General features: G+C 39.3%; 1 long non-coding RNA gene across 1 annotated transcript in view; it reads left to right on the top strand.

The window, feature by feature from the left end:
- Window positions 1-16,359, top strand: part of LOC113886767 — a 30,236-nt gene extending 13,877 nt beyond the window's left edge. The window contains exon 6 of the long non-coding RNA XR_003509551.1: window positions 16,320-16,359. This is a non-coding gene — a long non-coding RNA (uncharacterized LOC113886767). The remainder of the gene's footprint in view (window positions 1-16,319) is intronic.
- Window positions 16,360-16,605: the final 246 nt, after the last annotated feature.

The following is a 16,605-nucleotide window of genomic DNA, read 5'->3' as shown; positions in this document are numbered from 1 at the left end:
TTTTCCATTATGGTTTATTATAAGATATTGACTATGGTTCCCTGTGCTATATAGTAGGATCTTATTGTTTATCTGTTTTATATACAGTAGTTTGTATCTGCTAATCACAAACTCTTATCTTTCTCCCCCCCATCCCCTTTGGTAATGATAAGTTTGTTTTCCATGTTTGTGAGTCTGTTTCTGTTTTGTAAATAAGTTCATTTGTATCATATTTTAGATTCCACATATAAGTGATGTCATATGGCATTTGTCTTTCTGTTTGACTTACTTCACTTAGTTTGATAATCTCTAGGTTCATCAATGTTGCTGCAAATGGCATTATTTCATTCTTTTTTAAGGCTGAGTAGTATTCCATTGTAATATGTACCACATCCTCTTTATCTATACATTTGTCTATGGACATTTAGGTTGCTTCTATGACTTGGCTATTGTAAATAGTGCTACAATGAACATTGGGGTCGGAGAAGGCAATGGCACCCCACTCCAGTACTCTTGCCTGGAAAATCCCATGGACGGAGGAGCCTGGTGGGCTGCAGTCCATGGGGTCGCTAAGAGTCGGACATGACTGAGCGACTTCACTTTCACTTTTCACTTTCATGCATTGGAGAAGGAAATGGCAACCACTCCAGTGTTCTTGCCTGGAGAATCCCAGGGAAGGGGGAGCCTGTTGGGCTGCCGTCTATGGGGTCACACAGAGTTGGACACGACTGAAGCGACTTAGCTGCAGCAGCAGCAGAACATTGGGATGCATGTATGTTTTTGACTTATGGTTTTCTCTGGATATATGCCCAGGAGTGGGATAGCAAGATCATATAGTAGCTTTTTTTTTTTTTTTTAGTTTCTTAAGGAACCTCCAAATTGGCTGTACCAATTTACATTTCCACCAACAGTATAGGAGGATTCCTTTTTCTCCATACCCTTTGCAGCATTTATTGTTTGTAGACTTTTTGATGATGGCCATTCTGACCAGAATGAGATGATACCTCACTGTAGTTTTGATTTACATTTCTCTAATAATTAACAATGTTGAACATCTTTTCATGTGCTTTTTGAACCTCTCTATGTCTTTAAAGAAATGCCTATTTATGTCTTCTGTCAAGGGAAATAATTATAACAGCAAGTGAAAAGGGAATAATCACTGTAGTTCCTATGCATTAGATAGCTTGAATGTTAAAATAATTACTTGGACATCAAAGATAAATTATTTCACCTTTTATGAACTCAAGGTGCTTTTTAGATGGGAATCACATTGCTCTGTGCTCTGGGTTTTACTGGTTAGGAGGCAGGGATGGTCTGATAGGTGAGGCCAGGGGAAAAATTCCTGGTAATCTATAGCATATACTCTTGAGTATGGCTCCTTTTAATCAACATAATGTACATGTGTGTGATTTACATTATTGTTGTCTACAGTTCTAGATCATTCATTCTCATTATATATAGTATTATATCATGTGGATATTTTACAATATATGTATCTAGGGGATTTACATATTTTTAATTATTATGAATAATAGTACTATGAATGTTCATTTGCACATCTTTTTTATGAACATTTATTAATATTTTCACTTCTGAACGTATATCAAAGAGTGGCATTTTTAAGTCATAGAATATGAATATTTTGAGTTCAGTAGAACTCAAGCAGTTTTTCTTTCTTTTTTTTTTTTTTTTTAATGCGGAGCGTCCTCTTCACTGCAGCCCGGGCGAGCCTCCCGGGGGTGGGCGGGCACCGCGGGCCCCGACGCGGCTGCCTCAAGCAGTTTTTCAAAGTTGTTCAGATCTATACCCCTAGTTAAGTGTGAGAGAATTCTACTTTGTGCAAATCCTTGTTGACACATGGTATTTTTTCAGTTTTGTTGTCCTGGAGGGCACTTAGTGGTAACTTGTTGTGGTTTTAATTTTAATTTCGGTTTTAATTTCTCTTTAACTCTCTCTCTGAAGTATTAAGTCTTTTAATCTAAAGAAGGTCTATCTCCATTTTTTCAACCTTCTAATTTATGTGCTGAATAAACTGGATCTTTTGTCCTATAGAGTGTGGATTTTGGATTTTGCTAATTATATATTTATGCTATTGCTTATTTTGTTCCTCTGACCTCTGTAGTCTTTAAGTTGATAATTAGGCTTAGAGGCTTGTTAAGACTAGGCTTTTTGGCAAAAGTTCCTTGTGCTATTGTTTATTCCTATAGTATTCCACCATGAGATTCATTGTGTCTGGTCATCTCTCCTCTTGTAACATTAAAATTGATCACTGAATTGGAGTACTGTCAGCCTGATTGGAGAAGGAAACGGCAATCCACTCCAGTATTCTTGTCTGGAGAATCCCATAGACAGAGGAGCCTGGCAGGCTACAGTCCATGGGGTTGCAAGAGTCGGACACGACTTAGTGCACTGTCTCTCGCTCAGCCTGATTGATCCATTATAAAATTTCCCATGTGCTTTTCACCTCATGTTTTATGCAGTCTCTGAAGATCATTGCCTAATTCTGCATTTCAGTAAAGGTTGAATAATTGTTGTTCAGTCACTAAGTCCTGTCCGAATCTTTGCAACCCCATAAACTGCAGCACACCAGGCTTTTCTGTCCTCCACTATCTCCTGGAGTTTGGTCAAACTCATGTCCATTGAGTCAATGACCCTATCTAACCTATTGTTCTAATTCTAATTTCCTCTGCATTCATTACCTAGACTTCTATCAAATAAATGTAACCTCAGCAACTTTTAGGTAATGCTGAGCTATGGTACGCACAAAAAGGGATAAATGAATGCTTAAGTCTTTTGCAGCATTTCTACTATTTAAAAGAATAGTTTGTTTCCCTAGGATTCTCCAAAATGAGCACTGAGTTAGTTTAGTTTTGTTTTTTGTTAGCATGCCATCATGAACTCATATATGCTTATATTTGACATGTTTTAATACACTGAAGCCATTAATCTTTCTGCTCCTGAGAACATTCAATGTTTGGCCAGTGGGAGTTCCTTTGTCTTGGCTTCTGAGTCTTTTTGACATGCTTTCTGATATGATAGTTTGGTCCAAATTGATATCTGATACGTTCCTTACCCTAGACCTGGTTTCAGACATTTCAGAAAAGTCTGGCTCCTTTGAGTGGGAAATGATATTAGAGGATTAAGTCATGGTGGTAGAGGTACACATTGAGACTAGGTTGGCACTGTTTCTTGATCTTTTCAATGCATGGAACCAGTGAAAAAGTATTATATTTTTAAAATTTATTGTTTTCAATAGAGTTTATTTCTTAGAGTAGTTTCAAGTACATAGCAAAAACTGAGAAGTACAGAGAATTCTCATATACCCAGTGCCCCTACACATTTGTAGCCTCATTATCAACATCACTCACCAGAGTGGTACATTTGTTATATTGATGAACCTATATTTAACACATCATTATCACACAAAGCCCATAGTTTACATCAGGGTTCATTCTTGTATATTTTATGGATCTGGAGAAATGTGTAATGACATGTCTCCACTATTGTAGTATCATGCAGAGTAGGAGGCCCTAAAATTACTCTGAAAAGTGAAAGTGTTAGTCACTCAGTAGTTTCCAACTCTTTGCAAACCCATGGACTGTAGCCTGCCAGACTCCTCTGTCCATGGAATTCTCCAGGCAAGAATACTGGAGTGGGTAGTCATTCCTTTCTCCAGGGGATCTTTCCAACCTAGGGATAGAACCTGGAACTCCTGTATTGCAGTCAGATTCTTTACCGCCTGAGCCACCAGGTAAGTGCCCCTCCACCAAATGCTCCACCAGTTATTCCCTCTCCCCATTCTAGCCCCTGGCAACCAGTGATCTTTTTATTGTCTCCATAGATTTACTGTTTCTAAAATGTCATATAGTTAGAATCACACAGTATGTGACCTTTTCATATTGGCTTCTTGTACTTAGTGGTATGGATTTAAGTTTCCTCCATGTCTTTATGGCTTGATAGCTCATTACTTTTTAGTTATAAATAATATTCCATTGTCTGGATGTGCCACAGTTTATTTATCCATTCACCTAGTAAAGGTCATCTTAGTTGCTTCCAGGTTTTGGCCATTATGAATAAAGCTGCAGTATGTGCAGGTTTTTGTGTGAAAGTAAGTTTTCAACTCCCATGAGTACATACCAAGGAGCAAGATTGCTGGATCATATGGTAAGAGGAGGTTTAGTTTTTTAAGAAACCACCAAACTGTCTTCTAAAGTGGTTATACCATCTTTTCAGTCCCACCAGCAATGAATGAGTCCCTGTTCCTTCACATCCTTGTGAGTATTTGGTATTGTCAGAGTTCTGGTGTTTGGTCATTCTAATAGATGTGCAGTGGTATCTCATTGTTTTAATTTTCACTTCCTTGATGACATATGATGGAGAGTATCTTTTCATTTGGAGTCCACCCTGACTGGAGTGAAGAATGGAGGCTCAGAGGTAACTGAGGGGGCACTCCAGGGATCTGAGGCCATCCGGGTGTAGGACTGATTGGGGAAGGACCATAGTTGCTTCCATGGGACACTACACAGCTCCTTTATACACTGATATGGTATACAATGTGGGTAAGGAGTAAAGTGCCCCGTGTCTGTCACTGGTCTACAGGGCAGAGAAGGACCAGGTCCACTGAGAGCAGGGAAGTTGAGCTGATACTCAGTTCCCTAAACCTCCTTTAAAGTAGGAAGCAGACATAAAGGGGAAGGATTCATTACTAAGGGATTCCCCCACACTTTCTGGAGACCATACACCCTCTTTAGTTTCTCTGACCCCAGGTCCCATGGACTTCATCTGCCAGTGAGGTCCTACCTGCCTCCTGGGGGTCACATTCCTAACCAGAACACTCTGTCCACCCGTTAGCTCTCCCCACACTCTGGTTTGTTCCATCTCTGCATCGTCCCTGAGATCACTCAGGCTTTTCTCGTCCTTTGTTGTCTCAACGCCTTTCATCAGCTCAGTGAGGTGTATTACAACACAGCACTGCCATGACAAGCTAACCCCAAATTTAGCATTCACCTACACTCTTTTATGTATTGCTTTTGTGCACTTTCCACTTCTGCAGAGCTAAAATCTGATGCAGCCACAACCTGGTCAAAAAAGGCAGTGATACAGAGAGAGAATTTTCCTGTGTCCAGACTAACACCTAAACCTTTTGGTGACTTTGTGGATGTCTCATATCGTGAATGTGATCTAATTTTGTATTACAAGTGTTGGGCATGTGCATATTTTCCTTTCCTTTGATTATTTTTAGTTGCCCAAGGAAGGCACTTCAAAGGTGTTTTCATTTACCTGTGTGGACTGTTTCTGGGGACTTTGTCTGAATGATCCTGGAACTAAAATTTCCCCTGAAACCTGCCCTTTGAACATTTTCCCCTCTGGATGCTGTGGGTCTGGGCAATTTCATGGAGACTCTCAATCTTTCCTTTCTCCATGGTGTTAGCTGCTTGGCTAACTGGGTTGTTAAACCCACGAGCTTGCCTTCATTTCAAGAGTTTATTTGGAAAGGACAGAGAGATGCATGTTGTGAAACTACTTTCAGCTCAAGACCTTAGTTAAAATTCTGGAAAGTGGAGACACTTCCTAACTGTTGAATGGAACATTTGTTTAGAGACAGATTCCCTTCTGTTACCCATGTGATTTCCCTGAAGCTGCTCAACTGGGATGGTCATATGGTGGATTCATAAATGACTCCTGGGTCCACCCTATTACCTAAGTCCCTTAGGTTAGAGGTGTCCCTATTCTGATGCTGAGTCACTTTTCTATGGAAAGGGCTGGGGATGTATATTTATTCATTAGGGTGATTTTCATTTCCAAATCTAAGACACAGTCATTGTATAAAAATTGAAAAATGCATTTAGGAAAACATCATTAAAAACCCGTAAAAGCCTATTACTTATGGAGAAGGGTTCTTAACAGCTCAGTATCTATAATATTTATTTTTGAGCTGTTTTACTATATAAACATAACTGTTTATATATAAGAATAGCAATGAAGCAATAGCCTATTTATAGCTTCATAAAGTCAAGGCTATGGTTTTTCCAGTGGTCATGTATGGATGTGAGAGTTGGACTGTGAAGAAAGCTGAGCACCGAAGAATTGATGCTTTTGAACTGTGGTGTTGGAGAAGACTCTTGAGAGTCCCTTGGACTGCAAGGAGATCCAACCAGTCCATTCTAAAGGAGATCAGTCCTGGGTGTTCGTTGGAAGGACTGATGCTAAAGCTGAAACTCCAATACTTTGGCCACCTCATGCAAAGAGTTGACTCATTGGAAAAGAGTCTGATGCTGGGAGGGATTGGGGGCAGGAGAAGGGGACGACAGAGGATGAGATGGCTGGATGGCATCACCGACTCAATGGACGTGAGTCTGAGTGAACTCCGGGAGTTGATGATGGACAGGGAGGCCTGGCGTGCTGCGATTCATGGGGTCGCAAAGAGTCGGACATGACTGAATGACTGAACTGAACTGAAAACTTCTTTCTATGGAGAAATATCAATATAGGCCAACTTAATAATAAAAATGAGAGTAGAAACACTAATGGCCAACTTTAAGTACCTCATGCTCCAGAGTCTGTCAGTTAGTTCATCCAGTTGGGCATTTCCTCATGTACTCTGCATATAAGTTAAACAAGAAAGGTGACAATATACAGCCTTGATGTACTCCTTTCCCAACTTGGAACCAGTATGTTGTTCCACGTATGGTTCTAACTGTTTCTTCTTGACCTGCATACAGATTTCTCAAGATGCAGTTAAGGTGCTATGGTCTTCCCAACTCTTGAAGAATTTTCCAGTTTGTTGTGATCCACACAGTCAAAGGCTTTAGTGTAGTAAATGAAGCAGAAGTAGATGTTTTTCTGGAATCCTCTTGCTTTTTCTATGATCCAATGGATGTTGGCAATTTGATCTCTGATTCCTCTGCCTTTTCTAGATTCAGCTTGAACATCTGGAAGTTCTCAGTTCATGTAGTGTTAAAGCCTAGCATGGAGAATTTTCAGCTTTACTTTGGTAGCTTGTGAGATGAGTGCAATTGTGCAGTAGTTTGAACATTCCATGGCATTGCCTTTCTTAGGGATTGGAATGAAAACTGATATTTTCCAGTCCTATAGCCACTGCTGTTTTCAAAACTTGCTGGCATATTTAGTGCAGCACTTTCAAAGCATCATATTTTAGGATTTGAAATAACTCAGCTGGAATTCCATCACGTCCACAAGCTTTGTTCATAGTGATGCTTCCGAAGGCCCACTTGACTTCGCATTCCAGTATGTCTGGCTCTAGGTGAGTGATCACACCATCATGGTTATCTGGGTCATGAAGATCTTTTTTGTAGAGTTCTTCTGTGTATCCTTGCCACCTCTTCTTAATATCTTCTGCTTCTTTTAGGTCCAGGCTGTTTCTGTCCTTTATTGTGCCCATCTTTGCAAGAAATGTTCCTTTAGTATCTCTAATTTTTATTGAAGAGATCTCTAATCTTTCCCATTCTATTGTTTTCCTCTATTTCTTCACACTCATCACTTAGGAAGGCTTTCTTATCTTTCCTTGCTATTCTTTGGAAATCTGCATTCAGATTTCTTGCCTTTTCTCCTTTGCCTTTTGCTTCCAGAGTCTGGGAAACTGTCAAAGATTAGCTGTTAAGTGACAAGAGCAGTCTGCTCAAACATGCTAAAGTCAGGTGGTCATTAAAAGTAATATTATGGACAGGGAGAACAAGATGGCAGAGGAATAGGTGGATGTGGAGTACATCTCTCTCCATCAGGAATACACCTTCAGACACAGAAGTGTATGTGGAACACCAGCTGAGAGCAGACAGGAGTACCTAACCAGTGGAAAAGAATATATAGACCCACGCAAAACTCAGTAGGATGAAGGAACTAGGGGAAAAAACAAGAGTATTAGTAGGGCTGGACCTGCCCTTGGCAGGTGGGGGAACTGAAGCACAGTGGGGCAATTGTCTGAGTCAGAGGAGAAAGATTTAAGGCTGAGAGTGAAATGGCGGATCTGTAGCAGCCTAAATGGAATGAGAATCAGACAGTCCAAGCTCCAACCATACATACCCTGGGCAGGAATGCCGGTCTCCTGGAAGGGGCAATGGCTGGGAGCTGGAGTCAAGGGATTGTGGAGCAATCCCAGGGTGAAGGCTGCTGTTGACTGTGGAGAGATGGATTGAGGGGATGTGAGGGAGGAGATCATGGTGGGAAATGGCGGTGGAGGAAAGCCAGGCAGCCATGGAAGCAAGGCGATACTGCTGAGTCAGCATAGCGGGTGGAGCCATCACCATAGCCTCTCTCTCCCCACAAGCCAGCATTGGCAGAACAATAGAGAGGCTGGCCCATCAAATGCCTGACACACTGAAGTACAGAGTAGGACCCCACCCAGGGTGCCCCTTTAAGTGCCTGATGTGACAATCTGCAGAGTAGGACCCCAGTCAGAGGGACCCCTCTACGTGCCTGATGCGCCAAACAACAGAGAAGGACCCCAGGCAAGGGACCCTTCTAAATGCCTGAACGGGCGGAGCTACAGAGAAAGACTGGCCAAAGAGGCCTTCTGATCACCAGCTACAACAGGCTCAAAAAAAGTCTCTGATAGGGCCATAACTCCTGCGGCAGAGGCAGTCCGTGTCCCTGTACACTTGGTGCCACCAGGGTTCCCGCAAGCCAAGCAGGTGCACCACCTCTCAACTCTCACTGGGGCAGAGCTGCCACAGGCAAAAAAGATGTCTTGTGTTTATGCATCAGGGTTGCTTCAGTCGCGTTTGACTCTTTGCGACCCTGTAGACTGTGGCCTGCTGGGCTTCTCTGTCAGAGAGGGGGCTCTCCAGGCAAGAATACTGGAGCATATTGGCCAATAATGGTTGCCATACCCTTCTAGAGCACTATATTTCCTACTACCCTAGCCGCCAACCCCCCTGAGTATCTGGTGCTGCCAAAACCCCTGTGACCCAAGCAGCTGCACCACCTCCACACCTGGCCCTCGCAAGGGCAAACCCAAGTCCTCCAGGGAAGCCTCAGGAGCTAAGCCCCAGTGGACAACCCACATGTAGAGGTGGAAATAAAACCACAATTGAAACCAAGGGGCAGTGTGGTTAAGGAAGAAGATCCAAAACCTTCCCACCAGCTGTACAAGCTGCATATTCAATCCATATGATCAATTAAGCAGACTCTGTGTCTGTGGAATATACAAAAGGCCACTGAGAGTGCCCACAAAAGAAAACACACTAGCTCTGATTGCTGTGGACATTGGAGGCAAGAACACACAGGAGTAGGACTAGACTAGAATCTGAGCAGCCCCCACAGAAGGTCCAGAGATCAGCACAGTGTTGGAGGGCATCCTAGGGAGGTAGGGTGGACTGTGATTCCCAGCACAGGAAAGGACTCTGACAGCAGTGACTAAAGAAAAATATTTATTATTCTTATTTTTTGACTTGTTCTATAGATTCTTTTGGATTTTTTTTTCTTTTCCCGTTTTTCCCCCTCTGTTGTAGTTGTCAGTTTTATTGGCACTAAGAAACCCTATTACGCTTTTGAGCTTTTTTTTTTTTCCCCCAGTCACATTTTTTTTTTTTATTGTTGTCATAAATCTCTGCCTCTACTTTGGGCTTTTGCAGTTCTGTGAAGTTTTCCTCTTTTTTTTTTTTTTCTTAGTTTTAATTTTTAATTTTTTAAACCTATTATTATTTTTTCTACATTTATTCCTTTGTTTGCTTTTCCTACTGTTCTTTTCCCCTTGCCATTAATCTTTAATGTAAATAAATCTACCTCTATTTAACTTTGCATATCTATTCTTTCTTTCTTTTCTTTCTCTCCTCTCCTCTCAACATTTTTGTTAGTTTTATTTTCATTGCTTTATTCCCCAATTGGCACCTTGCTTTAGTTTTGTTTTCCAGTTTGTGCTTTAATAAGTTTTGTTCTGGTAGATATAATTTTCGGTTTTCTTTGTTCACTGGGTCAATCTATTATACTTTATTTTTGTTGAACTGTTTTGATTTTGCTTATGGATGTATATGTATATGTGTATATTCAGTCACATTTTCTACAGTTGTTATAAACCTCTGCCTCTATGTTGGGCTTTTGCAGTTCTGTAGAGATTTCTTCCCCCCCCACCTTTTCTTTCTTCTTCTGGTATTTATCTTTTCTCTTTTTTATAATTTAAATTTTTAATTTTTTTAAACCTGTTATATTTTTTCTACATTTATTCCTTTGTTTGCCTTTCCTACTGTTCTTTTCCCCTTGCAGTTAATCTTTAATGTATATAAATCTTCTTCATTTACTTCTACTCTGTATATCTATTCTTTCTTTCTTTCCTTTCCTCTCAACATATTTGTTAGTTTTGTTCTCATTGCTTTATTCCCCACTTGGCACCTTGCTTTAGTTTTGTTTTCCAGTTTGTGCTTAAGTTAGTTTTGTTCTTAACTGGTAAATATAATTTTTTATTTCCTATATTCTCTGAATCAATCTGCTGTACTTTATTTTTGTTGGACTGTTTTCACTTTGGTCATGGGTGTATATGTATATGTGTATATTCCATTATTTTAATTATTATTTGCCTGATTTTGTAACTGCCATTTTTCTAGGGTTCATCTTTGGCTACTCACTTTTGGATATTTGTTTTAATTTCACTTAATGCCATAACAAACCACTTGTGGAATCTTTGTTCCTGACCAGAGATCAAACCCTGAGCCTTTGGAGTGGGAGCACTGACTCCAAGACCCTAGACTACCAGAGAACTAACCATAGGGAGTATCAAATAGTGAGAACTCACACAAAGGAAACCCCTTGAATACAAGACCCAGCATCACCCAACCGCCAGTAGCACCCTGTGCAGGACGCCTCATCTAAACAACAAACGAAACAAAAATACAAACCCAATCATCAGCAGACAGGATTACCACTCAGCCTTGCCTATCAGAGGAAAAACAAACAAAAACTTAGCACAAATCCCACCCTATACAAAGCTCACACAAACCACTGGACCAACCTTAGGAGGGCAGAAACTAAAAGGAAGAAAGAATTCAACCTTCTTCAAGGAAAGGATTCAACTTTCCTTGAAGCCTGGGAAAAGGAGACCTCAAACAGAATAACTTTAAAAAAAGGCAGAGAAATACTGTACAAATGAAGGAACAAATCAGAAACACAGAAGTCCAAAAAATGAAGAAGAAATAGGCAAACTGCCTGAAAAAGAATTTAGAATAATGATAGTAAAGATGATCAAAAATCTTGAAAACTAAATGGAGAAAATGAAAGAATCAATTAACAAAGACCTAAAAGAATTAAAGAATAAACATACAGAGACAAACAACACAATTACTGAAATTAAAAATACTCTGGAAGGAATCAATAGCAGAATATCTGAAGCAGAAGAACAAATCAGTGAGCTGGAAAATAAAATGGTGTAAATAACTTCTGAAGAGCAGAGTAAAGTAAAAAGAATGAAAACTGAGGACAGTCTCAGAGACCTCTGGGACCATATCAAATGCACCAACATTTGAATTATAGGGGTCCCAGAAGAAGAAGAGAAAAAGAAAGGCTATGAGAAAATTTTTGAAGAGATTATAGTTGAAATTTTCCCCAGCATGGAAAAGGAAATAGTCAATCAAGTCCAAGAGGCACAAAGAATCCCATACAGGATAAACCCAAGGAGAAACACGCCAAGACACATACTAACAAAGACTAAACACAAAGAAAGAGTATTAAAAGCAACCAGAGAGAAGCAACAAGTAACATACAAGGGAAACCCCATATGCTTAACAGCTGACCTTTCAGCAGAAACTCTTCAGGCCAAAAGGGAATAGCAGGATATATTTAAAGTATTGAAAGGGAAAAATCTACAACCAAAATTACTGTACCCAGCAAGGATCTCATTCGAAATTGGTGGAGAAATAAAAAGCTTTTCAGACAAGCAAAAGTTAAGAGAATTCAGTACCACCAAACCAGCTTTACAACAAATGTTAAACAGACTTATATAGTCAAGAAATACAACAGAAGAAAAAAAGATCTACAAAATCAACCCGAAACAATTAGAAAATGGCAATAGGAACATATATATCAATAATTACTTTAAATGTAAATGGATTAATTGCTCCAACCAAAAGACACAGACTGGCTGAATGGATACAAAAACAAGACCCATATATATTCTGTCTACAAGAAACTCACTTCAGACCTCAAGAAATGTATAGATTGAAAGTGAGAGGATGGAAAAATACATTCCATGCAAATGGGAAGCAAAAGAAAATGTGAAAATGACTATATTATCAAATGCAATCTACAGGCTTAATGTGATCCCTATAAAATTACCAATGGTATTTTTCACAGAACTAGAACAAAAAATTTCCCTAAGATCAGGAACAAGACAAGGGTGTCCACTTTTGCCACTATTATTCAAATTAGTTCTGGAAGTCCTAGCTAAAGCAATCAGAGAAGAAAAAGAAATAAAAGGAATCCAGATCAGAAAAGAAGTAAAGCTCTCACTGTTTGCAGATGACATAGAAAACCCTAAAGATAGTATCAGAAAATTATTAGAGCTAATCAGTGAATTTAGCAAAGTTGCAGGATACAAAATTAACACACAGAAATCACTTACATTTCTATATACTAACAATGAAAAATCAGAATGAGAAATTAAGGAATCAATCCCATTCACCATTGCAACAAAAAGAAGTAAATATCTAGGAATAAACTTACTTAAGGAGACAAGAGAACTGTATACAGAAAATCATAAGATACTAATGAAAGAAATCAAAGAGGCCATAAACAGACAGAGAGATATTCCATGTTCCTGGGTAGGAAGAATCAATACTGTGAAAATGACTATATTACCAAATGCAATCTACAAGCTTAATGTGATCCCTATAAAATTACCAATGGCATTTTTCACAGAACTAGAACAAAAAATTTCACAGTACATATGGAAACACAAAAGATCCTGAACAGCCAAAGCAGTCTTGAGAAAGAAGAATAGAGCTGGAGGAATCAACCTTCCTGACTTCAGATTATACTACAAAGCTACAGTTATCAAGACAGTATGGTACTGGCACTAAAACAGAAATACAGACCAATGGAACAAGATAGAAAACCCATAAATAAACCCATGCACCTATGGGTACCTTATTTTTGACAAAGGAGGCAAGAATATACAACGGGGCAAAGACAGCCTCTTCAGTAAATGGTGCTAGGAAAACTGGACAGCTATATGTGTAAGAATGAAATTAGAACACTTCTTAACACCATACACAAAGATAAACTCAAAATGGATGAAAGAACTAAATGTAAGACAAGAAACTATAAAACTCTTAAAGGAAAACATAGAACACTCGATGACATAAATCAAAGCAAGATCCTCTATGACCCACCTCCTAGAATAATGGAAATAAAAACAAAAGTAAACGAGTGGGACCTGATTAAACTTAAAAGCTGTTGCACAGCAAAGGAAACTATAAGCAAGGTGAAAAGACAACCCTCAGAATGGGAGAAAATAATAGCAAATGAAATAACTGACAAAGGATTAATTTCCAAAATATACAAGCAGCTCATACAACTCAATACCAGAAAAACAAACAACCCAATCAAAAAGTGGGGAGAAGACCTAAACAGACGTTTCTCCAAAGAATACATACAGATGGCTAACAAACACATGAAAATGTGCTCAACATCGCTCATTATTAAAGAAATGCAAATCAAACTACAATGAAATATCACCTCACATGGGTCAGAATGATCCTCATCAAAAAGTCTACAAACAATAAATGCTGGAGAGGGTGTGCAGAAAAAGGAACACTCTTGTACTGTTGGTGGGAATGTAAGTTGATATAGCAACTATGGAAGATGTTATGGAGATTCCTTTAAAAACTAGGAATAAAACCACCATATGACCCAGCAATCCCACTCCTAGGCATATACCCTGAGGAAACCAAAATTGAAAGAGACACATGTATCCCATTGTTCATTGCAGCACTATTTACAATAGCTAGAACATGGAAGCAACCTAGATGCCCATCAACAGATGAATGGATAAAGAAGTTGTGGTACATATACCCAATGGAATATTACTCAGCCATAAAAGGGAACACATTTGAGTCAGTTCTCATTAGTTGGATGAACCTAGAACCTATTATAGAGTGAAGTGAGTCAAAAAGAGAAAGATAAATACCATATTCTAACACATATATATGGAATCTATAAAAATGGTACTGAAGAATTTATTTACAGGGCAACAATGGAGAAACAGACATAGAGAATAATCTTAGGGACATGGGGAGAGGGGAGGAGAAGGTGATGTATGGAAAGAATAACAAGGAAACTTACACTACCATATGTAAAATTGATAGCCAATGGGAATTTGCTGTATGGTTCAGGAAACTGAAACAGGGGCTCTGGAGGGGTGGGATGGGGAGGATGATGGTAGGGAGGTTCAAAAAGGAGGGAATGTATGTATACCTATGGCTGATTCATGTTGAGGTTTGACAGAAAACAGCAAAATTCTGTAAAGCAATTATCTATCCTTCAATAAAAATTAATTTTTTTAAGTAATAATATGTAAATACCTCTACAAAATATCTGGACCTATGGACAAATTGGTGGCTTGTGACCTTGGTGAGAGCAAGTTCTCTGAAATCATGGGGGTATAACTGACAGTGCAATGAGATAAGGGGTTGGTGAGAATGAGGAATGTTTACCGGGAATGCTGAAAACTTTCTGATGTAAATAGAGCATGTAGAAAACTCTCTGGGGAAGTTATATTTTGAAGGCAAAGAGGGATAGAGAGGGAAGGAGTGAGAGCCTCCTTTGTCTGCATAGGTATTAGAAGCCCTGAGAGGGTTTTTTGGGTTTTTTTAATCTTCAATTCCAGAACTTCTCAGATGGCCCAGTGACTAAGACTCAATGCTCGGGCCCAGGTTTGATCCCTGGTATGAGAAATAGGTCCCATGTGCCATAGCTAAGACTTTGCATACCACAACTAAGAGTTCACATGCCCCAACTATGACCCAGCAGAGCCAAATAGATAAATAAATATTTAAAAAATCCTCAATGCCATGAAGTTTGAACAAGTTTAAAAATTAATATGAAGGAGCCATCTCCTGTTAGGTTTAACCCGTGAATTTTCCTATATGTTCAATTCCATCTTTATCTTCTTTTTCTTTCACAAAAGAATTAATGAAACACTTTCACTGCACAGGATGGCTTCTAATAGATATTTTAAATTATTAGTAAGAATTTACAATTAAGTATTGGAAAATTCTAGTAATTCTTGGACTTGTGCCTCTCAGGAAGGCAGCACATGGCTGAAAGGCTGCTGTGACTTAATCTGAGGACCCATCCACTTATGACTATTTCCCCATTTGGGACTATTGTCCCAAATTTTCCTATAGGCATATTAACATACAGAGCAATCCAGGAGCAGCAATTAGGCAAACACCACAACTCGGTACCCTGGAGGCATCACCAAGTGAGTCAAAGTGAGGTCGCTCTTCCCAGTGTGGGAAACTGGATTAGTACCAGCACACAGGTATGATGTGGAGCATGTTTTAGGAGCTTTGAGTCTCCCAAGACTAGAGATCCTTCCATCTTTAAAACGTTGAAGTCAAGGTATATCAGAGAAATATTTGCTTCCCGCATAAATTTATTTATCTTCTCATTAGGGGAAACAACATCAACAACAAAAAACATCTGTCTGCAATGCTGCCTTAGCTGTCTCAGCCAGAACTTATTATTGAGTCTTGGCTTTTAAGGCGCTCTTAAAGTCCCACTATATGTCATATACTTTGGGCATGTTTTCTCAGTTTATCCTTGGGATAGCTGTGTGAAAAAAGTATCCTGAATCCCATTTGATAGACAATGAAGCTTAGGCTCATAGCACCAAGACTATATCACCAGATAAATGGCAGGACTGGAATGAAGTTACACACCTCACCTTAAGCAGGTATACAATCGCGCTATACTATACAATTGCATTCATTCACACACTAGCAAGGTAGTGTGCTCAAAATCCTTCAAGTTAGGCTTCAGCAGTACATGGACATAAAATGTCCAGATTTACAACCTGGATTTAGTAAAGACAGAGGAACCAGAGATCAAATTGCCAACAGTCATTGGATCATAGAGAAAGCAAGGGAATTGAAAAAAAAATCTATTTAGGCTTCACTGACTAAGTTAAAGTCTTTACTGTGAGCATCCCAAGAAACTGTGGAAAATTTTTGAAGTGACAGGAATACAGACCAGGATAACTGTCTCCTGAGAAACCTGAATGCATGACAAGAAGCAACAGTTAGAACAGGATAGGGAACAATGGACTGGTTCAAAATTGGTAAAGGAGTATGTCAAGGCTGTATTGTCACCCTGCTTATTTACCTTAAATGCAGAATACATCATGCAAAATGCCAGGCTGGATGAATCACAAGCTGGAATCAAGATTGCTGGGAGAAATATCAATAACCTCAGATATGCAGATGATACCACTCTAATGGCAGAAAGCAAAGAGGAACTAAAGAGCCCTTACATGAGGTTGAAAAAGAAGAGTGAAAAAAAGCTGGTTTAAAACTCAACATTCAAAAAAAAACGAAGATCATGACATTCTGTCCCATCACTTCATGGCAAATAGTTGGGGAAAAAGTGAAAAAAGTAACAGATTTTATTTTCTTCAGCTCC

The sequence above is a fragment of the Bos indicus x Bos taurus genome, chromosome X (assembly GCF_003369695.1).
Source record: "Bos indicus x Bos taurus breed Angus x Brahman F1 hybrid chromosome X, Bos_hybrid_MaternalHap_v2.0, whole genome shotgun sequence".
Classification (NCBI taxonomy): Eukaryota; Metazoa; Chordata; class Mammalia; order Artiodactyla; family Bovidae; genus Bos; species Bos indicus x Bos taurus.
Note: the sequence above shows the minus strand (reverse complement) of the source record. Positions and strands in the feature narration are given on the sequence as shown.